This window comes from Diabrotica undecimpunctata, chromosome 8 (assembly GCF_040954645.1).
Source record: "Diabrotica undecimpunctata isolate CICGRU chromosome 8, icDiaUnde3, whole genome shotgun sequence".
Classification (NCBI taxonomy): domain Eukaryota; kingdom Metazoa; phylum Arthropoda; class Insecta; order Coleoptera; family Chrysomelidae; genus Diabrotica; species Diabrotica undecimpunctata.
The window spans coordinates 28,580,654-28,604,197 of record NC_092810.1 but is presented as its reverse complement, the minus strand read 5'-3'; the positions used below and the strand labels follow the sequence as shown (position 1 = coordinate 28,604,197).

Sequence of the window (23,544 nt, the reverse complement as noted above, 5' to 3'; positions counted from 1 at the left end):
TACAAAACGAGACATTTATAGAAGTGTTCGAAAAACTTTCGCTTCAACATGACTAAATGGTCAATATTAATGATTCAAATAAAATATAATTATTAGAAGAATTTTTTTACCAAGTAACAAAAAAAAATATTTTGTATTTTGAGAAAAATTTCCGAAGAAAAAACTGAAACGTCAAAATAACATACAATATAGACATATCATAGAAGTTCCATTAATAAATAAGGTCACTCTCTGGAAACTTGTAGTATGGAGTGTACCAACGAGGCGAAGAGACCGAGCGCATTATGTATCTCTTTTCCTCCGCTTGCGTTCTCACTTAATTTTCTACGCAAGTGGACAAATTTGTCAAGTATCACCTTAAATTTGACAAGCTGTATCTACATACGATTTTAGAAGATTATAACCTACGTGAAATTCACGTTCAACTCTTTAAACGTTTAGGTGTGATAAAATATTAGGGACATTAAAATTCTGCATTACACCGATTTTTTTATTGTTACAAACATCGGTTCGTAAGAGTACTCTCACTCACGTCAGATAATAAACAGCAAATTTGAGTTCCACGAAGTTTTTATATCCCAATAGAATTACAATTGTTTTTTTTAACGTTAAAACCAAAAGTATAACTTTCATGTCAATGTCCTTACAATTTTTGATGACAACCATTGAATTTTAAATAGTTTGAATTTATAATAGAAAGTGTTTTAGACTAGTCGACGCTTGGTCTTTTAGAGATCAGCAGACTGACCTTTGAAGTCGTGTGAATACGTAAATTCGAATTTTAATTTAAATAAACAAATATGTATGCTGTCAGAGGTTTATTCGTATGATACGTAGACTTGATTTTAATATTTGGATACTTTTTACTCTATATATTGGTTTGTGTCAAAGAAATTCCTCAAACCACCACAAATAAAGAAGATGGCTACAAGGGTCCTGTCTAGAAATTAAGAAGCTGGAGAAACGACACGATAGCTTCCATTTGCATGAAAAACTGAAAAAACTAACAGGTAAAACCATAATTGACAGACCAAATATCTGCACGATTCTAGTGGTAGAAATTTAAGTGATATTAAGGAGTGAAAATTATAATATTTTTCACGAATTTGCGGCTGAGAAAGTTAATAATATAGCAAATTCCCCTAATATTTAAAGCACTGTCGAAGACAAACAAAAACACGGCTTTAATTGATAATGTATTTTACATCCAAATTGCATTAGTAGCAATGCTTCTTGCCTCTTCTTCTTCTTCCCACTTCTTTCTCTCCTGAAATCATGCATCAACCTTCAGCTACACTCATATCAAACGAACAAATTTCTATCGAAGAAAAATCAGCAAATAATCTGAGCCATCCTTACATAGGTTAATATCGATCTTTAGCCGAAACGTAGTATCAATGGTGTTCTTACATCTCCAGAAACAAGTCATACCTAAAAACCATTTGATGTACCTACATTCAAACCTAGAGTCAAGAAGGTTAAAAGCAACGAGGAGCATACATTCATAAAATCAACATCATATGGCAAAAATTTTATTTAAAAACATTCACCCACATATAGTTTCAATTTTGACGAACTGAATCTACATCTAAGCAATATTATCGGTGTGTAAGATCATTCTAACATAATTTAAGAATTTACGTCTGACCTACTGGAATTGTTTCATATGCTAACTAAAGTCCATCCATAATTAAAAGATAGATCAACCAAACGTTGTATCACCTCCTTAAGAAAGAAAATCCTTCGACACTTGGGTAACGACATCTTTGAATCCGAGAGCTAGTCATCTCAGGTTAGCCCACAAATTTATATTTCCGTATACCGATAACGACATTGTTTTGTTGACCATAGAAATTAAGATTTACTGCTATCCCATCTCTAGACTATATTTATTATAATGCTCTCAAACTAATTTTTTGGTTATTTTTTAGCCTTAATAGCAATACAAATAAATAAGTAAGTAAATAAGTAATATGCTTTATTGTCACTGAAAATTTTACAAATTTTATGGACAAAGCTTATAACAATAAGACAAGAAAGAAGAAAAAAAATCAGAATAAGAATTGTTTGTACTTTTAAATAAAAAAAAACAATAAAATTCTTCCAAACTTAAACATAACAAATACTATCTAATTAAGAACCTACAAACTTCGTAAAATGTAACTAACAAAAAATAAAAATTAGGAAAGCAGATTAATGAATTAAGGGCTCAAATATTCCACCCCCTTGTGCTAAACAGTAACCAAATTCGTCATACAGATTTCTCCTCATATTTTGGAGTAATGCTTGCAGAGAAATAAAGTATTTTTGCCCTTAATTCGACTATGTTTGTGGCCCTTTCAAACTGATGCCTATAAATGTTTTTTTTGAGAAAACCCCAGAAAAAGAAATCGTTATGCGCTAAGTCACAGAATCTAGCGGGCCATTTAATTGTACCATGTGTACTTATCAGTCGATCAGGAAACGTTTGATTAAGGAAGTCAATGGTTGCTCTAGAGTTGTGAGCCGAACATCCATCCTGTTGGAAATAAACCTTTTGAAAATTAACGGGAAGGAGTCGAACTGCTTAAATGATCTCATTCTGTAAAAGTTGTAAATATTTGGGCCGGTTTAGGTTTCCATCGATAAAAAATGGACCGACAATATGGTCGCCTAACATCCCAGTCCAAACATTTAACTTTTGCTCATGCTCTGTTCGCAATGCAACACTGAGGTGCTTATTTTCCAAGAATATTACCTTGCAACGGATGGATTGTGTTTTTTATGTAATGAAAATGAAGATTCGTCAGAAAATAAAATATGTTTTAAAAAGTGTACATTTTCATTTTGTTAACATAATTCACAAAACTCCATCCGCCTAAAGTTATCTTCCGGAAACAGTTCTTGTGTTGGTTGTATCTTAAAACAGTGATAACCATTCTTTTTGAAAACTCGCTGGACAGTTCGAACACTCACGTTAACTTCCACAGCAATTTGTACACTATTGCAGGGTTCACTAGCTTGCAGAAAAGCACAAATATCAATATCCCTGTTTTGACGCTCCTCATCGGCAGGAATAACATGTGATTCATTACCTTCATGACACTTTTTACAACTGTTTACACATCCCGAAGTTTGAAAATGTTTAATGGTATTTTTAACTTTTGTAACACTTGGTGAGGGTCTATTGTCGAAGGCAACAATAAATAAATCAATTAATTTGCGTATCGAATGAACTTGAAAGTACCATGTTACAAGTTGCACTTTTTCTTGGACGGTATACAACGTAATAGGCATTTTATGAATTATTTGTTATTCTTTCAGAACTTCGTTTGAAATTTTTAATGTCAATGTTACAATTACGACAATTCGTACCTACTGTGAAATGAATATAGAGGTGGAAACGTGTAACATGTCACAGCGATTGCCATTGTGTTGTATGGTCAATAAAACAATGTCCTGATCTGTATACCATAATTCACTGAACTATTGCCATGGAATATAGATGGATTTTTCTATTGACTTACAACCTTACAAAAACTTATTTCTATATTCTTTACCAAAATAATATGTCTTTAATAAACAAATTTAAACCCAAAAAAAACATAATTCCAAATATTTTACCATTTTTAGAAAAGACAGAGCACATGACAATAATTACTCTTGTTTTTTATACTTGTCAAAAAATCCTTGGTTGCAAATATTTTTCCTGTTAAAAGTAACATTGAAGCTATAGTTATAGATATTACTGCTCCAGTTGCAATGTTAATATATGTAACATTTACTTCCCATGTAGTTCCTCAGCTACATATGAAGATTTAAAAAGCCTTATCGAACATGTACCCTTCCCTGGAATAACCGTTGGTGACTTTAAGGATCATAACTTTATTTGGGGTTCTAAGTGTAGTGATCATAGAGTAAAACTTCTAAAAACAGTAAGATCTTCAATTAAATTTCCTAAATGATGGGTCATCTATAAGATTTAACATTTGCACTGGAGAATCCTCCGTGATAGATTTAAGCTTGTGTGATCCATGTCGAGCTCCACGTCTCTCTTGGACTGTCCTCGAGTGTATTTATGGTAGAGACCATCACCCTATTACCATTAATAATCTCTCAGATCAGCCTTGCCCAATATCTTTCTTGCACAAATGGAATATAAATTCTGCTAGATGGACCGATTTTGAAAATTCTATAGATAAGTCTTTGAAATCTCATACTAAATGATAATATAAATGATTCTTTAATGTGTTTCTAATAGTGTCATCTTGCAGAGTGCAGAGCTCCTCATGCTCCTCCTTCTCGGAATGTAACGAAGCAGTGCTTACCAGAAGAACAGCTTTTAATAGATTTAGGAAGCATAAAAAATAAAATTATTTACAAAAAAAAAGAAGGCTAGAGCTCAACGTTTAATAAATCAAACAAAAAATTCAGTTAGGCCTAATAGGTCTTTAGCATTAACAGCTCCACTTACATTGTCACATCTGCACTTAAAATTGTTAACGCATTAGCTAAAAACTACAAATAAATGTCTTCAATAGCAAGGACACCAGTACCCATCTGTTTGGTCAAAATCTCATTTTTTCTTTTCTCAAAAGCCAAAAATCTCGTCTAGATCCCGATTCCTATAGACCGATAAGCCTAACTTGTGCAATGGACAAGCTACTAGACAAAATTATCAACTCAAGGCTGACTTGGCATCTAGAAAATTCAAACTTACTTATAAACGAACAAAATGGATTTTGACAAAACCGATCCGGGATAGACAACATATTAGACCTGGAAAGTGAAATTCACGAATCTATGGCAACAAAATAACACTTTATCGCAGTATTTTTGCCTTAAAAAAAGCATTTAATACAGTCATGTTGGAGACACAACATTTTAAAATGGTTACAGTCATGGAATATTCGTGGAAATTGCCTTCATTTTCTTAAGAACTTTCTAAAAAATAGATCGTTTCGTGTAAGAGTTAACAACTACTATTCCAAAAAATAGGAGGAAGAAAATGGGATCACCAAGGCTCAATAAGTAATTCTCAATTAAAAACCTCAAAAAACCTTTAAATGCACGTTTATATGCAGATGACTTGGTGGTTTATGTAAAAGACAAAGATATTATTTTAACTTCAATAGTTTTCCAAAGTTCTTTACAAAAATTCGAAACCCAAGTACAGGCTATGTGGGATTCTGGGACTTGGAACCACGTTACTTAACATGGTCCTTAATTTTGAGCAAAAACGGTAAAACTGCTAGACAAACAAACAGTTGCGATTATCTCATGTTTCTTTAACAACATAAACAGAAGAGGAAAATTACCAGATAACTTGGAATCAATATTTGTAACTATTCCCAAAAAAGAAGAAAACGAGCCTTTTATTGTAATTTAAAGCGGGAGAAAATTTTTACAATATTTTTATGGCTTTATTATGTTGTAAATTTGAAAACAATAAAATATTCGTTTCAATTTTTTTTAAGAGCATAAAAGGAGGTCTGGATTTACTGTCGCCTCGGGATGGCGTCGCACATATTATATAAATAATGTTTCTTAGAATATTTTAAAGGGTCTTATTTATGAGGTAATAAAAATTTCTTCTTCTTCTTCTGGTTCCTATCCGTTTCGGATGTTGGAAATCATATTGGCAATCATGACCTTGCTCGCTGCGGCTCGAAACAGCTCCGTTGAGGTTTTCTTAAATCACGTTCTTAAATTCCGCAGCCATGATATTCTCCTTCTACCGGGTCCTCGCTTACCTTTGACTTTACCTTGCAATATAGACTGCAGCAGGGAGTAACGGTGCTGATTTCTCATAACGTGTACCAGATATTGCAATTTTATGCGTTTGATCGTAAACACAATCTCTGGTTCCTTCTTCATTTTTTCTAGAACTTCCTTGTTCGTGATCCTTGCTGTCCATGATATTCTCAGCATTCTTCTATAAAGCCACATCTCAATCAAATGCTTCAAGTTTTTTAATAGTGGTGTCTGTAAGCGTCCATGCCTTCGCCCCGTACAACAACACAGAGAAAACATAGCATCTCAAATGTCTCATTTTTGTATCTAGGGATATGTTGTGACTTTTGAAGATGGCGCTCATTTTGTTAAAGACCGTTCTTGCCTTTAATATGCGGCACTTTATTTCCTGTACATTGCTCCACTGTTCGTTTATAATAGTTCCCAGGTAGCAATACTGTTTTACTCGCTCTATCTGCGTCCCATTAATGTATAGATGAGCCCCATTTATATTCTCCTTGCTGATAATCATTTGTTTCGTTTTGTGGGTATTAATGTTTAGTCCGTACTGTTGACTGTACTCGTTTATTCTGTCCATTAGCCTCTGAAGTCCCTCTAAACTATCTGCTATCACCATGGTGTCGTCGGCAGATCTAACATTGTTTACTCTTTCACCATTTAGAAGGATGCCTTCGTCTATTCCGTAAAGAGCCTCGTTAAAAATTTTCTCTGAGTACATATTAAATATCAACGGCGATAGGATACATCCCTGTCTAACTCCACGTAGTATTTTTATGTGATCTGTTTCTTCTCCGTTAATTTTCATGTATGCGGTCTGATTCCAGTAGAGTTCTGAAATTATTCTGAGGTCTTTGTCATCCAGGTCTGCTTCTTTTAAAATGTTTATCATCTTTTGATGTTGGACTCTGTCAAATGCCTTTTCATAGTCGATCAAGCACGCGTATACGTCGCAGTTAACGTCCCTGCATCTTTGAATCAGTACCTATACTCCGAAAAGTGCCCCTGTGTAAAATTTAAAAAAAAATTAAAAATTTACATTTAAGATATTTAACAAAAATTCTATTTTTTTTGATAAAGTAAATATATTACAGAGCCGTATTATGTTTTGTAGATAAAGAACTATGTTAGTGCGGTAACAGTGTAGGAACGTAAAATTCTTCGAGCTATACATGTGGTCCTTGCAGAGATATCATGACAAACGACTGGATGCGTGGAAATAAAATCTGAAAGGAAAATCTAATCTGAAAGCAAATTTAGTGAGACACATAGGGGCCAATAATTAAGATAAGGAAGATATGCGCTATGGATTACGGACAATTCAGTTATAAACAATGTATTTTGGGAAACACCAAATAAGAAAGTAGCTGTAGGGTAACATAGAAAAAGGTGGAACGATGCAGTCAGAGGGGATCTGGAGAAAAAATGGGTAAGCGATTGGGAAATAGTGCCATACAGGACCGACAAGAGTGAAATACAAAGCTAACGAAGAGTTTTAACGCCATTAATAATGATGCTGTTAATGAAATCTGTTATAAATAATAAGAAAAGAAAAACAAATTCGGAATATTTCACTTAATAATGAATTTCGTTACGCCTATGATTTCTCGTGTTTCATATATTATGTATTTAATTATAGAAAGTTCAACATAATCGTGCTTAGGTGGTTTAGTTTTTAATGAAAAAAATTTAAACCATCTTTATTATTCAAGTCGCTATAGTCGACATAGATTATATAAAAAAATAATAGTTTGTTTTTATATAATCTGTAACCCCAAGACCTATCAGAAATGTTGTAATATAATACAGTAAAAGATAAATTATCTTTTGATGAATAATTGTACTGAAAGTAAATACTGAGTAACAATTGAAGCGTTTATTTTGAAAAACAACACATGTCCTTTTTTGCAAATTTGCCTTTATGTTGATCGCATATAATAGTAGTTCCTTTATCGATCTCGCACATTCAGTTGTGTGAAAGTCCCAGATGTCTGGAGCAGTGTTTCCAATGCAAAAATAGAAATTATCCGAATGTTGAGAGCAAAATATCCGAAATTATCCGAATGTTAGGAACCAAATATCCGAAATTATCGGAATTCATAAAAATCGAAAAAAAAAGACTAATTAAAAGGCATAATTGACATTGACACATTGGTAGATGACAAATAACAATTAATATGACAAATGGCAAGAAAACAAGATTTTCTACATGATAAAAACTCAGTTCTTAACAGATGGGCACAACATTTCAGCGAACATCTAAATATAAATGATATTGAAGGAGAGTACAATATAGAAAATGAACAAAATATACAACGTCAACTACACAGTGAAGACCCAACAAGAAGAGAAGTGTCAAATGCGATCCTAAAACTCAAAGACAATAAAGCCCCAGGAATCGATGACATCTGTTCGGAAATGTATAAAAAAGGTGGTGATCAACTTTTTGCAGCAATCCATAAACTAATAGTACTTATATGGCAGAATGAATGGGTACCAGAAGAGTGGCTGAAGGGAATAATATGTCCATTGCATAAAAAGGGGGATCAACTGGAGTGTAAGAACTATAGAGGCATTACTCTGTTAGCATCTGCGTATAAGATCTTCGGCAATGTATTATCTGAAAGACTTAAACATTTTACAAAGGATATTGTTGGTCAATATCAATGCGGATTTACTGCTGGAAAGTCAACTACACATCAAATTCAAGCACATAGGCAGATTCTAGAAAAGTCACTAGAATATAACATAGAAACACACCATCTCTTCATTGACTTCAAAGCAGCCTATGACAGTGTGAAAAGAACTGCATTATATAATGCAATGATAGACTTTGGGATCCCACCTAAGTTAGTTAAGTTGACCCACCTAACAATGCAAAACGTAAGCTCATGCGTTAGAATTGAAGGAGAAAACTCTACATTCTTTGACATTAATAATGGTCTAAGACAGGGGGACGCGTTGGCGTGTCTGCTCTTTAATATTGCCTTGGAAAAGGCAATCAGACAATTAAATATTAGAATGAATGGAACTATTTTTAATAGATCGACGCAAATTCTCGCATTCGCTGACGATATAGTTATAGTGGGCAGAAGTATGAGAGACATGGTGCAGTGTTTTACAAGGCTTGCGGACGCAGCAAGTGAATTAGGACTTGTGGTAAACGAGGAAAAAACCAAATATATGTTGGTTTCTAAAAACCCTCGAAATATCCAACAAAGAATTCAAATTAACAACCATACCTTTGAGCAAGTCAAAGAATTTACATATCTTGGATCGCTAGTAAACGCAACAAACACGACAAGCGACGAAATAAAAAGACGCATAGCAATAGCAAACAGAACTGTTCACGGCCTCCAGAGACATTTAAAAAATAAAAATATAAAACGTGCACTAAAGCTTAATATATATAGGACCTTAATAAGACCAGTTTTGACATATGGGGCTGAAACGTGGATCTTATCTCAAAATGATAAAAGACTTCTTGGTATTTTTGAGAGAAAAATTCTTAGAAAGATTTTTGGGGCCGTAAATGAAAATGGGCTATGGCGTCGAAGATACAACTTTGAACTGTATCAGTTATACACCGATCCAGATATTGTGAAATTCGTTAAAGTGCAGAGACTTAGATGGGCTGGACACATTGCTAGGATGTCAGATCACGAATACACGAAGAGATTAACATTTTCAAAACCAGAGGGCACAAGAAGCAGGGGACGACCACGAATGAGATGGATTGATGATGTGGAAGAAGACCTACAGATTCTAGGGGTTAGAAGATGGAGGGAAGTTGCCAGGAATCGACAGGAGTGGCGACTTCTTTGTGAGCAGGCCAAGATCCACAACGGATTGTCGAGCCACTTATGATGATGATGATGAAGAAAACAAGATTAGTTTCATAGAAATATATTTATCATCGAGTTTTAAGCTGGATTTATACTTTGACGGACTGTAGACGTGGACGCACTGCAGACGTAGGTAACAAACGGACTGTAAATATTATTTCAATTTATAAATCGACGGAGTGGAATTTTTTCGCATGAGTAGAAACAGTGGCTAGAGTTGGTAAACATTATACTATAATATCCTTTTATTAGTTATTATTATTATTTTATAAATTCTTAACGTTCATTGTAACAAATAATCAACAAAATCACAATTCGCATATGTTGATAAACAACTTTACAAAATGGTGGGCGTGTCAGACAGTTCACTTTGGTTGACAGCACAAAATTCTTCCTTTTGATTGGCCAAACGCAAGTAACGCACTCTAAAAGATGAAAGTTGGCCAACTCTTCCGTTGCAGTGCGTTTCACTTACGTTCCGCCATGCGTTTACGTTCATTTATAAATAAGAGTACACAAAATTCTATATTGATCTTTTTCCAGTGCGTCTACGTTTACAGTGCGTCAAACTATAAATCCAGATTTAGAATTAACTCGATGATATTTATTTAAATAAAAAACAACAAACAATACATAAACACAGCAAATTAACAAATTCTTAACTCTTAAAACCTATATTAAAAATACTTATTCTATACATACATAATCATAATAATAAATAATAAAAAGTTGAAAAACTGAAAAACTAAGTAAAGCAGGGATAACAATTCCTAGGTCCTACAGTTTATTCATTTTTTTTTGTTCCATATTTTAGAATTAATCATATTCGATTTTTGTCAATTTCAAAGATCCGTGAATTTTTGTACAGTAAAACCATCGAGCAAAAAGACAAAAGAGGGAATGTAAAGGTAGTAGAAGCAAAAATATTGTTAGACAGGAAGTGCCATCTTGAGAGGCCACATTAAACAAGGAAACGGAGTCTCTTTCCTTATTTAAGAAATCAAATTTAGTTGGGTTATGTTATTGCTGATGTTATTGTTTCCCAACTGTCACATTAAATATTATTTGTATTTTCTATTGAAGTTTTTTAATTGTTTCACATTTTAGACTATTATTGTTATTATCTAATTAAAACTTGATTGTGTTCTAGTGTTAAAAAAGTATTTTAAGTGTATTATGTATTAATATTATGTAATATTAATATTATGTAATATAAAATAAAGAAATAGATAAATTAGAACCACTACACCACTGTATGATTATTGTGAAGTGTATCAGTTGTGTGCGTTCTTTGTCAATAACAGGTGATGTTTGTCTCTTTTGTATTAGAAAAATAGTTCAGCATGGCGGAAACTGTTCAACACAATACCTCTAATATTATAGATGATAGCATTTATAAAATTCGAACTACAGATCAACCACGAAAACGGAAAGGAAAAGTCTATCGAAGGGAAACCATAAAGCAAGCTAAATACCATGAAGTTGCTCACAAAACGCATAAAGGTGATAAAGATGTTTTAGCCCGAACAACAGGAAATGACTGTAAGTAAGTTTTTAGATAATAACAAGTTGTTTTCTCAATGCTTATGACTTGAATCTTATTTGTAGGTGTAAATGTTACCGATGCTTCTATGTAATAACACAGGAACAACGTTCTGATTTACTGAATATGTTTAATAATACGAAGACCAAAGATGAGCAGGATTCATATTTATCAAGCCTCATTAGCACTATTCCTGTCCAGAGACGACTCAGCCGTATTCCACAAGCTGCTTTACCTAACCACAGTACTACTAGTGACTGGAAATAAAGATACAAACAAAGCTCGACATCAACAAGGTCAACCACATATAGCTTCTTTTATGTATAAAATTCGACTACCGCGAAAAGACGTAAGTACTTGTGCCAAAGCTCTTCGTAGTATTTTCGGTGTTACTGAAATAGAGATCCGTCGAATTAGAAGTAGCTTAGCAATGAGTGGATGTTCTAGAAAGTTGCCCGGGGCAAGCATACAAATACGCCTAAGCAGAACAAAACGCTAACATACGCCTAACAAAAAGAAAATTTATCTTCCATCAGAGTTAAATGTAAAAAATATGTACGGAGCCTTTAAAGAACAGTCCTTCACCCACAGTCCAAGGTTTCTTACTTTGTTTATTATAACACATTTCAAATTCGATTTAACATATCTTTTTCTTACCGCAGATGTGACACTTCTACATTATGTGATGAAACTGAAACCCAACTTAAACTACCGAATATCGATAAATCAACAAAAAAGGAACTGCTTCAAGTAAGAAACCTTCATCACGCTAAAGCAAAGGTATTTTATGATATAAAACGAAAAATTAAACATAAATGTCAGCAAAGTAATAAGGTATCTGCAATAGTCTTTGAATTTATGCAAAATCTTCTGCTACCCAATTTGACCACAAATAAAGTTTTCTACAGCAGACAACTTTGGTTGGAGGCAATGATGTCCATATGCATACCTATCACGAAGGAATGGCTTCTTCTTCAAGTGCCATCTTCGTTCCGAAGGTTGGCGATCATCAGGGCTATACGTATTTTCGAAACTGCTGACCTAAACAATTCGTTGCTGCTACAGCTATACCATTCCCGTAGATTCTTTAGCCAGGAGTTTCGTCTTCTTCCTATGGACCTTTTTCCTGCTATTTTCCCTTGCATAATTATTCGAAGCAGTTCATATCTTTCGCCTCTTGTAATGTGTCCCAAGTATTGCAGTTTTCGTTTTTTGATCGTAAATATGGTCAAAATAAAGTAACTTCCATGATATTTCATTATCCAAAAGATCATATACTCGGTAAAATGGATGAAATATGGTTTTTCTCTGATGGTTGCCCGGGTCAGAACAAAAAATACATCTTTATCCGCTTTTCATATATCCTGGTGCATGTACTGAAATTAGCATCAGAGATAACACACGTATACCCAATACGAGGACATTTGTAGCTACCTTGCGATGGTGATTTTAGTCTCATTTCTCAAAGTAGTTGTTGATGTTCCAGAAAAATGGGATGATCTTATTCGGCAGTCAAGGTCTAAACTTTCTCCATTTAAAGTGGGTAATGCTGGGAAAGAAACTGGCTGGTTTGTTATTATGGACGGAAGTTTTAAGGATTTATTTTTAAATGATCCAAAAACCAAAAATTTCATTGAAACCAGTAAGAATGTACCGAATATCTGAGAAGTATCACGACCCATGGACGTTCCACACCATTACTGGAAAAACAACACCAAAACAAATAACTCTGACCTTCTTCTTCAAGTGCCATCTCCGCGGCGGAGGTCGACAATCATCATAGCTATTCGGACTTTTGAGACGGATGCTCTGAAAAGTTCATTTGATGTACATCCGTATCACTCTCTCAGGTTGCGCAGCCATGACATTCTACGCCTCCCTATGCTTCTCTTTCCTTGGATCTTCCCTGCATAATCAGTTGGAGCAAGGTGTATTTCTCTCCACGTGTAATATGTCCGAGATATTCCAATTTTCTTGTTTTAATTATATTTAAAATTTCTATTTCTTTATTCATCCTTCTCAGAACCTCTTTGTTTGTGACGTGTTCTGTCCACGATATTTTTAGAATTCTTCTATACACCCACAGCTCTGACCAAATAAATCGAAAAAAAAAATAAGTCAACCAAAGTTTTGCGATCTAATGGAGTTAACTAAATATCTTAAGAATCCTCTTAATAAAGAATTTTATCTTAATCTAGAACCAGAATCCGGGGAAACAAAGGACCATACTCCAGTCGTAGAACTATTTAGCGATGATAATAGCAGTGGTGGCGAATAGACATCATAGAATTTTTTATTATTTCTACGATGATATTACATATATTCATTATTATTCTACGAGGATATTATATATGTTCATTTTCCAATAGATTTTGCTAAGTTTGTACCGATTTTTGTTTACGATATCAATAAAAATATGAAACCAACTTATACAATTATTTTGATATCCACTTTCCTTCCAATCTTATCTTATTATCTTAGTAAAAGTAAGATTTGAAATAAATTGAAGCTGGGCAGTTTTTCTTGATTTGCCAAAATTTTCACTTTTGGACAAGTGTTATTCTTCAAATAAACGCTTCCATTGGTTGAGATCGGTTGTAGGAGATTACCACTGTTTGCGTTTTTATACTAAGATCTGCTCCAGTTTTTGTTTCTACATAATAAGTAGGAATGTTTAAAATTATTTAGATTTATCACTTCGCTTGTTTCAAAATCCTATATCACTTCTTCTTCTTCTTCCTATGCCGTCCCCATTAACGGAGGTTGGCGACCACATTTTTAAAGGCTTCTCTGTCTTTTGCAACGTGGAATAATACTAACAACTACTAACTAATAACTATATCACTAACCCTACATTAAGAAGACATGCTACTTTTACATAATTAAGTGACTTTAAAATACTTTTAGAAAAAAAATAAGTAGCAACACATGGAGACATTATTCCACTTCTGTGAACAGACTTGTGAGTCACATTGTATACACGTATATGTGTGTGTTTTCAGTGTATAACCGCATACTTTGATTGTTATCAAATCGAATAATTAAGCATATTAATTAGAACCTTGAAAGAAAAATGTATCGTTCGGATTAAAATCTAGATCAGCTTTTGTTTTTCTCAAAACAATGGTTTAGTGTTCAGTTCCTGATCCTGAATCATGACAAATGGAACTGATTGAATTTTGTATGAAGGGCATCGAGAAAATATAAATATGACTCCTACGTATAATTTTTCAAGTAGCTATTATACTTTTGTATTTAATCTGCATTAGTTTATTATGATTATTGATCTGTTAGTTAGCGAGTAATTAAAAATAATGAAGAGTTTTATAAAAATATTAAAATGGCATAAATAAAAATAATAAAAAAAACCTTGTCATTTTTCTTTAAAGCAGGCTAGATCCCAAAACTAGTCTATAAATGAAAAAATCATCGATTTCACGAGAAAATTTATTACATGTACTTATCTGATAGCTTTTTAGTCATAAGTGGGGCATAATTTACCCTAAATAAGACAACGCGAACATATTTCCCACATTTCGATTGTCGCTGTCAATACACATAATGTTGAATTTTGTGGTATTATGTAAAGTATTCCTTTCATGGATAAATACGCTAGCTATTCTGACAGTTATTCGGACGGATCTAATTGTTAGTTGACATTATATTTTGATATATATATATATATATATATATATATATATATATATATATATATATTAGTGTTTTGTCTTTGAAGTTGGTGGGAAAATTATTCCTCTTGTCCAATTCCATAAAAAAAAAACGCAAAAACATTAAAATTTCTGTTATGAATTCAAGAAGGGGATTATCCGAACATGAACTCCTTGCTGCCTTAGAAGAAGATTAGTCTAATGTTAATCTCGACTCTGATGATGATGATGACATTTTTATACCATTCCCATCTACTTCTGTTTGCGGTAAATCCGATGGAGATGTTATTGATTTAAATTCCACAACTGAAAAAACATATGAGAATGACCCACAAGAAAATCAAAGTGTCTTGGTAGAAAAGAGCTAAGTGGTTATGCTAACTAATTTTACTGAATAATGGATCTCTGAAACAGATGTTCCAGAAATATCAAAATTTGAGTCTGTTTTACAGTCAAATGTTTAATTCACCCATAAAAGCGAACCAATATTTTATTTTGAGAATTTCTTCCCTTGTCATCTAATAGAACAAATTGTTGCTCAAATAAATTTATATGCTCTTTAAAAAGACAGCAAAAATTACAAAAACGAGACAATAACTCCCACCTGTGTGTAGACACTGAGAAAAAATTGTAGATAGCTTGTACCAATATAAAAAAGATGCTGCTTCCAGACAACAATCTGCTGCATTTTGGACAACTAAATTTAAAGAGTGAGCAGCACACGGCACAAAGAGAGCTAAATCATTTTAAACTTTAATACATGCTTGCAAACCAGAACACTTGCCATTCATATTACTGGCATTGTTGCAAGACTTGGTTCTACAGTGCTTAATATCTAATTTCAAAGACTTCATCATCCCAATAACTGTTTCATTAAGTTCTTGTAAGCTATGCTCAATGTTTTTATAAAATCCCAAGAATATTTCCACGGGATACGCTTTATTGTTACAATATATTAAAATCATTGTAAGTTGGTCATGGTGTGTTATGGCAAGTGTTGAATCTACATTTATAGAATAGCATATTTTTGCCTTTATTTGCCTAAAAATTTCATAAATAACTCGATTGGACAAAATATTTAGTAATTCGTTACATATATCTTTTGATATAATAATATATGATGTTGTGCCCTTACCTTATTTTGCTCGTTTATTATTATGATCTTTTAAACATGGATCATATTCTGACAATACTTTCAGTAAACCTAAGTAGTTTCCATTCCGTTTTTCGTCAATTGTTTCATGGGTACCTCTAAATTCCATTTCCCTGGTAGCCAGAAACAGAAGGTGATACTAAGTGCTCTGGCACTGATTCTAAAGTCTCCAAAATAGGTTCAAAGTTAATGATAAAACAAAATTTTATTATTATTATATCATGTGGATTTGTATGCAAATTTTATTTTATCATAACCATATAATTTCAGAACAGCACGTGCTTCACGCGTACCGCACGGGAACCTTCAACCGCCCGGTGCTACAACCCCGAAAAGACCCCTGGTTAAACCGGCGCTGTGTCTAAGATAAGACCATTTATAGATAGACGAAATGAAGTTTTCAAAAAAGAAGATGAATGTATGGTGAAATTTAAAGAACGTAGTTCTATCAAACAGTATTTACCCAAAAGGCCAATTAAGAGTGATATAAAATTTGGACAAAGTGTAGTGCTGTTACTGGGTATCGGTACCAGTTTATTATCGTCACCGGAAAAACTGAAGGCGTTGCAAATGATAGTTGTTTTTGATAACTTTTTTACAAGTTGCAAACTGTTGGAAGATTTATATACTAAACAGTTGTATGCTATAGATATAGTCAGACTTAATCGTAAAGGTTTACTCGATTTCATGAGAAAAAAGAAAATCAAAAATGAAAAGCTTCGAAAGAATGAATTCTATTGTTTGAGCTCGACGGGGTTTAAATTCTCCATTATTCACCAATAAAAACAGCTATTACTTTTTACACTTGAGACAAACGGCACACATTTTAGTACCATTAAGGCGACCTTAACCATTGTAAAAACCATAAAAAAAATCAGTTCAATAAATGCATCAGTTTATAAAATATACCCAAATTCTTAACAAGAAACTAAAAAATATTACGGAAGTCTTTATATAAGAACAACACTGTTTTCCAAAAGGCAGGTCTACGATTTTCTTTAAACTATTTAAAATCTTCGTTCCAATTCAATGAACATCGCTATTTTTTTATAGCAATATTATTTAAAGTTCAGTCTAATTAATCAAATGCAGTTTAATAATTAAAATATGCAGATATTAATGGCCAACGCCCAACCCTTTCATAGGTAGCGTACCATAAATATAAAAAGTGTTTATAATAACAATAAATATAAATATATGTGTAACATTGTCAAAGGAGCATTAAAAATGGACAATAAAGGTTTAACTGGAAGTGCATTAATAGTACAGTCAAATTTGGAAGAAGGTTCGAAGATAATTAATTTTTTAATTTTACGTAAAAATAATATTATTGTTTATAAAGAAATATACAGACGCTTCTGAACCTTTCGCTGTGAGGAGACCTAATAAGGTTAAAAAAGACGTATAAGCAGTTGGCAGAAGCCCAGCATTGAAATTAAATCTCAAACGTCTTTCTACTTTATTTATTTACCCATGTTCGGAGTATGAGAAACTAATTCGCAAAGGGGATTTGCCGTGGTGGACGACAGGTCGTAGAATGCAAATTGTAGATTCCCTTTGTCGGTTAATTAATCAATCTGCCTGATTTATGTATTGTAAAAAGCGCAATAGAAAAATATCTAAATTTTAGTTTCGTCAAGTAAAAAATCTTCGGATTTCTGCTATTTTAGTTAAGATTAAATTCAATACAGAGAATCGTCCCTCGCTTAACGTATTTCGTCCTTTTGGACTTCTCAGAGCGAGCTTGTGGTAGAGTTAGAGTTTATTTAGAGTTTACTTATTTATCTACTTAACAAATACAAATATTGTTTGTAGCAAGTCAAAAAAATATATAACTTATAAAAAAAGGAATATAAAACGTAACTTAAATAAATATATAAATATATCACAATTCCCCATATGATTAATCGATAGTTTAGGTGAGTGTGAAACAAAGAAAAATATGTAATTTTTAATGTTTTAAAGTTGACAATTTTTTCTAGTTGGCGAATAACAAATAATGAACTTAATAGCTTTTTCTTTAGTTATGAGATATGAGCCGACCAGTTCAGTCGATTATCTATGGTGATTCCCAATAGTTTAACAGCCTCTTTGTTATCTGGATCATTACGTAAATTACTTGCAGATATAACCAAATTTTGCGTTTTATCGGAGTTTTAGTTTGTTTGCAGCAAACCATGTGCTAGATTTAGTAAAAACTTCCTCATTAGGTATTTTTAAATCATCATTATTTTTTCCTAATATACCGTATGTAGTATCATCTGCGAATTGTACCGATTTCTACGGAGATATGAACTTACGCAAATCGTTGACATAAATAATAAATAAAAGAGATTCTAAAACCGAGCCTTGCGGGACTCCATATTTTACGGATAGAAAATCGGATAGATGACTTTAGACACTACCGCCTGGTGTCTGCCACATAGATAAGAAATTAGAAGCTTAAGAGGGATACCTCTGATTCCAAAGTAATTTAATTTGTGGAAAAAAATGTGTGAAACGCAGTCAAAAGCATTCGATAAGTCGCAAAGAGAAATTGCTACGCGATTGCCGCGTTCAAGCCCCTCAATCTCCTCGCTCACAACATTAAATACCGCGTTCGTAGCAGAACGACCACTTCTGAATCTGGGGTAGGTAATAATTCGCTTTTGATAGATAAAAACAAAAACCCACTAAGACGAGCACAACATATATCAAAAAAATCCGTCAACCTGTCAATAGGAACATACAATATTAGATCAATGTTCACGGATGAAAAAGTACATCAACTGGAAGAAGAATTAACGATCATAAAATGGAATATCATAGGCCTATCAGAAACTCGACAAAAAGAAGAAAACCGAATACCAAATGAAAATGAAAAGAATAGTAAATTTGGAGTAGGATTTATAATAAATAAAGCTATAAGTAAGCATGTCCAAATTATCAAAGGTACATCAGATCGTGTCGCCTATGTCATACTTAAAATAAGAAGAACATCAATTAAAATTATCCAGGTATATGCTCCCACGACAGTTTATGATGACGAAGATATCGAATTATTTTATGAAGATATATCAAAGGCCATGGAAGAACATAAAAATCGTCTTACACTAGTAATTGGAGATTTCAATGCCAAACTAGGTAGAAAACTAAACAAAGAAGAAACTAAAATAGGAGATTTCGGGTATGGTCAGAGAAATGATAGAGGTGCTACTGTGATGAACTACCTAGAAGAAAGGTTTTAGAAAGGGATTCAGCACAAGTGATTATTTACTAAGTATGAAAATACTTATAGAACGAGCAAATGAATACCACATTCCTCTATATATAGCGTTCATAGATTTCAAAAAGGCTTTCGAACATTGGACAGTGAAAAGTTCTTTGATTAACAGCAGAATTGACCACAGATATACGGAACTAATAGCCAATATATATAAGGAAGGCAAAACAACAATTAAAGTATATGAAGGAACAAAATCAATACAAATAAATAGAGGCGTGAGACAGGGTGACACAATATCACCGAAACTTTTCAATCAGGCTCTGGAAGATATTTTTAAAAGGTTAGAATGGGAAGAAAAAAGTATAAACATTTGTGGACAACGCTTGAACCATCTAAGGTACGCTGATGACATCGCATTGATAACCGATAAAAAAGAAGAATTATTTGAAATGATGAAAGAACTGGACGTAGAAGCTGGAAAGATAGGCCTTAATATGAATTACAGCAAGACCAAAATCATAACAAATGCAGATGAACAAGTTCTGGATTATATATATATATATATATATATATATATATATATATATATATATATATATATATATATATATATATAGAAAAGAAATTTAATCTTTGCAGATTAGTTAAATAGTAAACTCTTAAATATTGGGGAAATCTGCAAGAAATACTCTAATGTGTATCAATTGTTTCGCCGAACGTTTTCGCCAAAGAGAATTAATTTGGCTTCTTCAGGGCTGAAAGAGAATAAATTATAATTAGCTACCATATATTATCTATTAAAACATTATTGATCTTACCGTAACTTAGAATTGTAGAGTTAGAATATTAAAAAACTTTGCTAGTAACATAGTGGTGTTTTTTGTTACTATGTGCAAAAAAAGTTTTTTATAAGGATTGAAATGTATGGTAGCTTCGAACTTGACACGTAAAGGCTTACCCAAGGTTAATCGAAAAACCCAATGCAACTACATTTAAAAGGAGGTAATTCTTTGAAATGTCGGCAATAACTAAATTTTTGATTTTTAGATAGTTAAAAGTGAGGTTCTGTTTAAGCCAGAACGCAAGCGCTGACAACTTCATTATTAATTGGTATGAATCTTTATGTCGTTAAGGTTCATTGGTAAAAAACGAATGAATTTAAATCCCAGTAAAGGGAAATATTATTTTGATTTTCTTTATTTAATTATATTATATTGTTCATGTATTATAGAATCTTATTGAGACGTATCTAAGAAAAGCAAGGGAATGTTATATATTATTTGTTAATGAAAATTAATTATAAAGGTATGTTAGTTGTTAATGGATATATCAGTCAAGTTAGTAATCTGTGATATTGTATTGTTCTTGGTATCTGATTTAAGTAACAGGTGGTATATATCGCTTAGATTCTTGATGTCACTCTTAACATTAATGGAGAAATCGTTAAGGAAAATATAAGACATTTCAATGAACTCTCTTTTAGATTTATTGTTCTCACGGTGGAGAATTGTGGTGTTAGTATAGTCCATGAGATGACCAGTGGAATGGACATGTTTGGCTAATGCACAACGGTCAGGGTGAAGTCGAGAATCACTTTTGTGTAGTGTAATACGTGATTTCAATAATTGAGATGTTTGACCGATGTAGGAATTGTTCCATGTCTCTCTTGCAAAGACATAAGACTAATAGATAAAAAGAGAAACGAGTGGATAAGAGAAAAAACAAAAGGGAAGGATTATAAACAAGAAGTTGCAAAATTGAAATTGAGATTTGCCGGACACAATATATAAGACAAAAATAAGATCGATGGAACAAAATTCTTATAAGGTGGAGACCGTGGGGATATAAACGAAGCAGAGGAAGGCCCCAAATGAGATGGGCAGATAATATCAAGAAGCAAGTGGGCTCTAGGTGGATGACTGTAGCGACAGACAGAGAAGAATGGAAAATGATTGGAGAGGCCTATGTCCAAAGATGGACCAAAGAAAGCTAATTAGATAAGAGTCTTTATTATTCGAGAGACCTCTTCTTCCACAACGGGACGAAAAAAAGGACCTGCTCGGAAAAGGATAATTTTTATAATTGAAGAGGAAATCGACATTAATAATGGGAAGAGATGTAATTAATATTCTCTACAATTGTAGTAAAAAATTGATTTATTTCGTCTGGAGGTAGATCAGGTTGTACCGAACCGGAGCTTGTATGGTTTTTTTCAAAATTTACTATTTTCCATCAGTCTGTAAGTTAATTATTGGAATTAGTAATAAAATCACAATAAGCTGACTTTTTAGCATTTTGTAATTGCCGATTAAATTCAAATTTTTGTTGTTTATATACTTTGAACAAATCGGGATCCTTAGTGGCATTTGCAATGCATTTAATAAGAGAAAGATTGTAAGACAGAAAGATGGTAAGTTCTGAATAAAACAAAGAGCATTCAGAGCTTACCACAAGTTCGCTTTGAAGAGTGCAAAAGGACGAAATTTGTATAAGAAAATGGTGGTGCACTGTATTGAAATTGAATCTTTACTGTCTTTCGTATTTTTGTTCACGGAATATGAGTACTAAAAATCAGTTCACGGTGAGATTTTGTCTAGATAAGTTGACGTGTTATGAAATGTAATTTTTAGATTCCTTATGTCAGTTCATTTATTGTCTGTTTTCTTTATAAATTGTAGAAGGCACAGATTTGGCATTTTCCTGAATTAATTTCAAACATAGTTTTCTATTGGTTTTTACTAAAAAATCTGTCTACAGTTCGAAATTTGACAATTGGTATTTGTGCATTATTTGCTCTTTCTCCGACATGGGTGCCGCCAGGATTACATTCAGGGGGCGCATCAACATCTACACATATTATTAACCAATATAAAATGTACAATGGGGGTGCAATTGCACTCCCTTGCACCTCGCTGTCGGCGCCCATGGCCTGCGATCATTATTTTTGTTTTTCCGGTGTTGATCTGAAGTTCATAGCTGATGTAGGTTATGAATAAATTAATAAATTGAATTCTCAGTATATTTTAGAACAATTTTTTTCAGTTTTTCCATCTGTTTGTTTCTATATCTAATGAGATGAACACAAGACCTTATAATTGTTTCACAATGAAGTTATTTACAGCCTATTGTAAATTATTAATTGTTTTATGGTTTCATCGAATTTGTTTAGAGCAAAAACTACCAAAACAATATAATTTCATGTCCCAAGTAGTATTTAACTGAGCTAAATAAAGTTTATGAAATGAAAGTCAATGTGCTTCTTGCCTTGACACGCCCGCCCCCACCTTGGTTACCGCGTGATAGCTCCTGTACAGAGATTTTCGCTTTCCGGTGCCTGCCTGCCAAACATCCAAGGGCGTACATGTGGGTTGATATACAGATCAGGAAGTTAATAAACGAGACATGTGGAAAACTTCAAGATTACGTATGGAAATAAGCACTAAATATTCCTCACAAGCCGTTAAACTTTTTTTGTAATTAAATAATAAATCAAGAGATAAACTTTAAATATTCTGTACGTATTTAAAGAATAAATATCAATAGTAGATAATATGCAACATAATGTACCAAAACTTAATTATTTTTCACCAAAATCATGTACTAGTAATAAAAATGATGAGAATATATGTTTAATGGGATGCTAATTTTTTTTTAATCTGTGTCGTCCCTCCCTTGTATTCTGAGACAACCAAGTGACGGTTTTCCTGTTGTTTTACAACAAAGTTTCCTCAAAAAAGTTTTACAAGTTTTTTGTTTGAAGACTAAAGAAAAGCTCTGCCATTGTGGCGCTAACTTTGGTGAAGACGAGCGAATATTTTTTAATCGAGTATCCTACGTCCTGGATACAACTCAGTTTAGTGATAGATCTAGATATATGCCTTGTGGAGGGCACTTCCAATGAAACACTAACCAAAAGACTTAAAAAAGATAAACCAATGTTAAAGTCTTGATGTACTTTACCTTACTTTCAATATATCGTGTTAAATAAAACCAGTTTAAAAAGTCCGTTTTTCCGTTGAGTTATCTGCTCGTAAAGTAAAATAATTTGGTTATTTAGTAATTTGAAATACTTGTCACCATAAACAATCAATATTAATATTTCAATGCGATTTTTCACTTAAATGGACCATTTTTATTCTACAACTTATTACTGTGAATTTTTCACAGTTCAACAAGTTCTTTTAAATTCTGTAAAAAGATGCAGAGTGTCCTATTTAAATTAAATAAGTTAAGCGTATTGAGAAGTAGCGTAGTATTTGGGTTTGCGTTAATGACGTTTTTTTGGTTCAAAGATATTTAGTTAAAAGTAAGGTCTTTGTTTCGACATACTCTTTGATGTCTTCTTTAGGGCTTTCGAGCCCCAAGACATCACTACACTGATCTCCAATCAATGCATTACT

The 23,544-nt window shown here is 32.9% G+C and overlaps 1 protein-coding gene across 1 annotated transcript in view; it reads right to left on the bottom strand.

The window, feature by feature from the left end:
- Positions 1-23,544, bottom strand: part of spz3 (Spaetzle domain-containing protein 3) — a 165,280-nt gene that overhangs the window by 31,803 nt on the left and 109,933 nt on the right. The window lies entirely within an intron of this gene.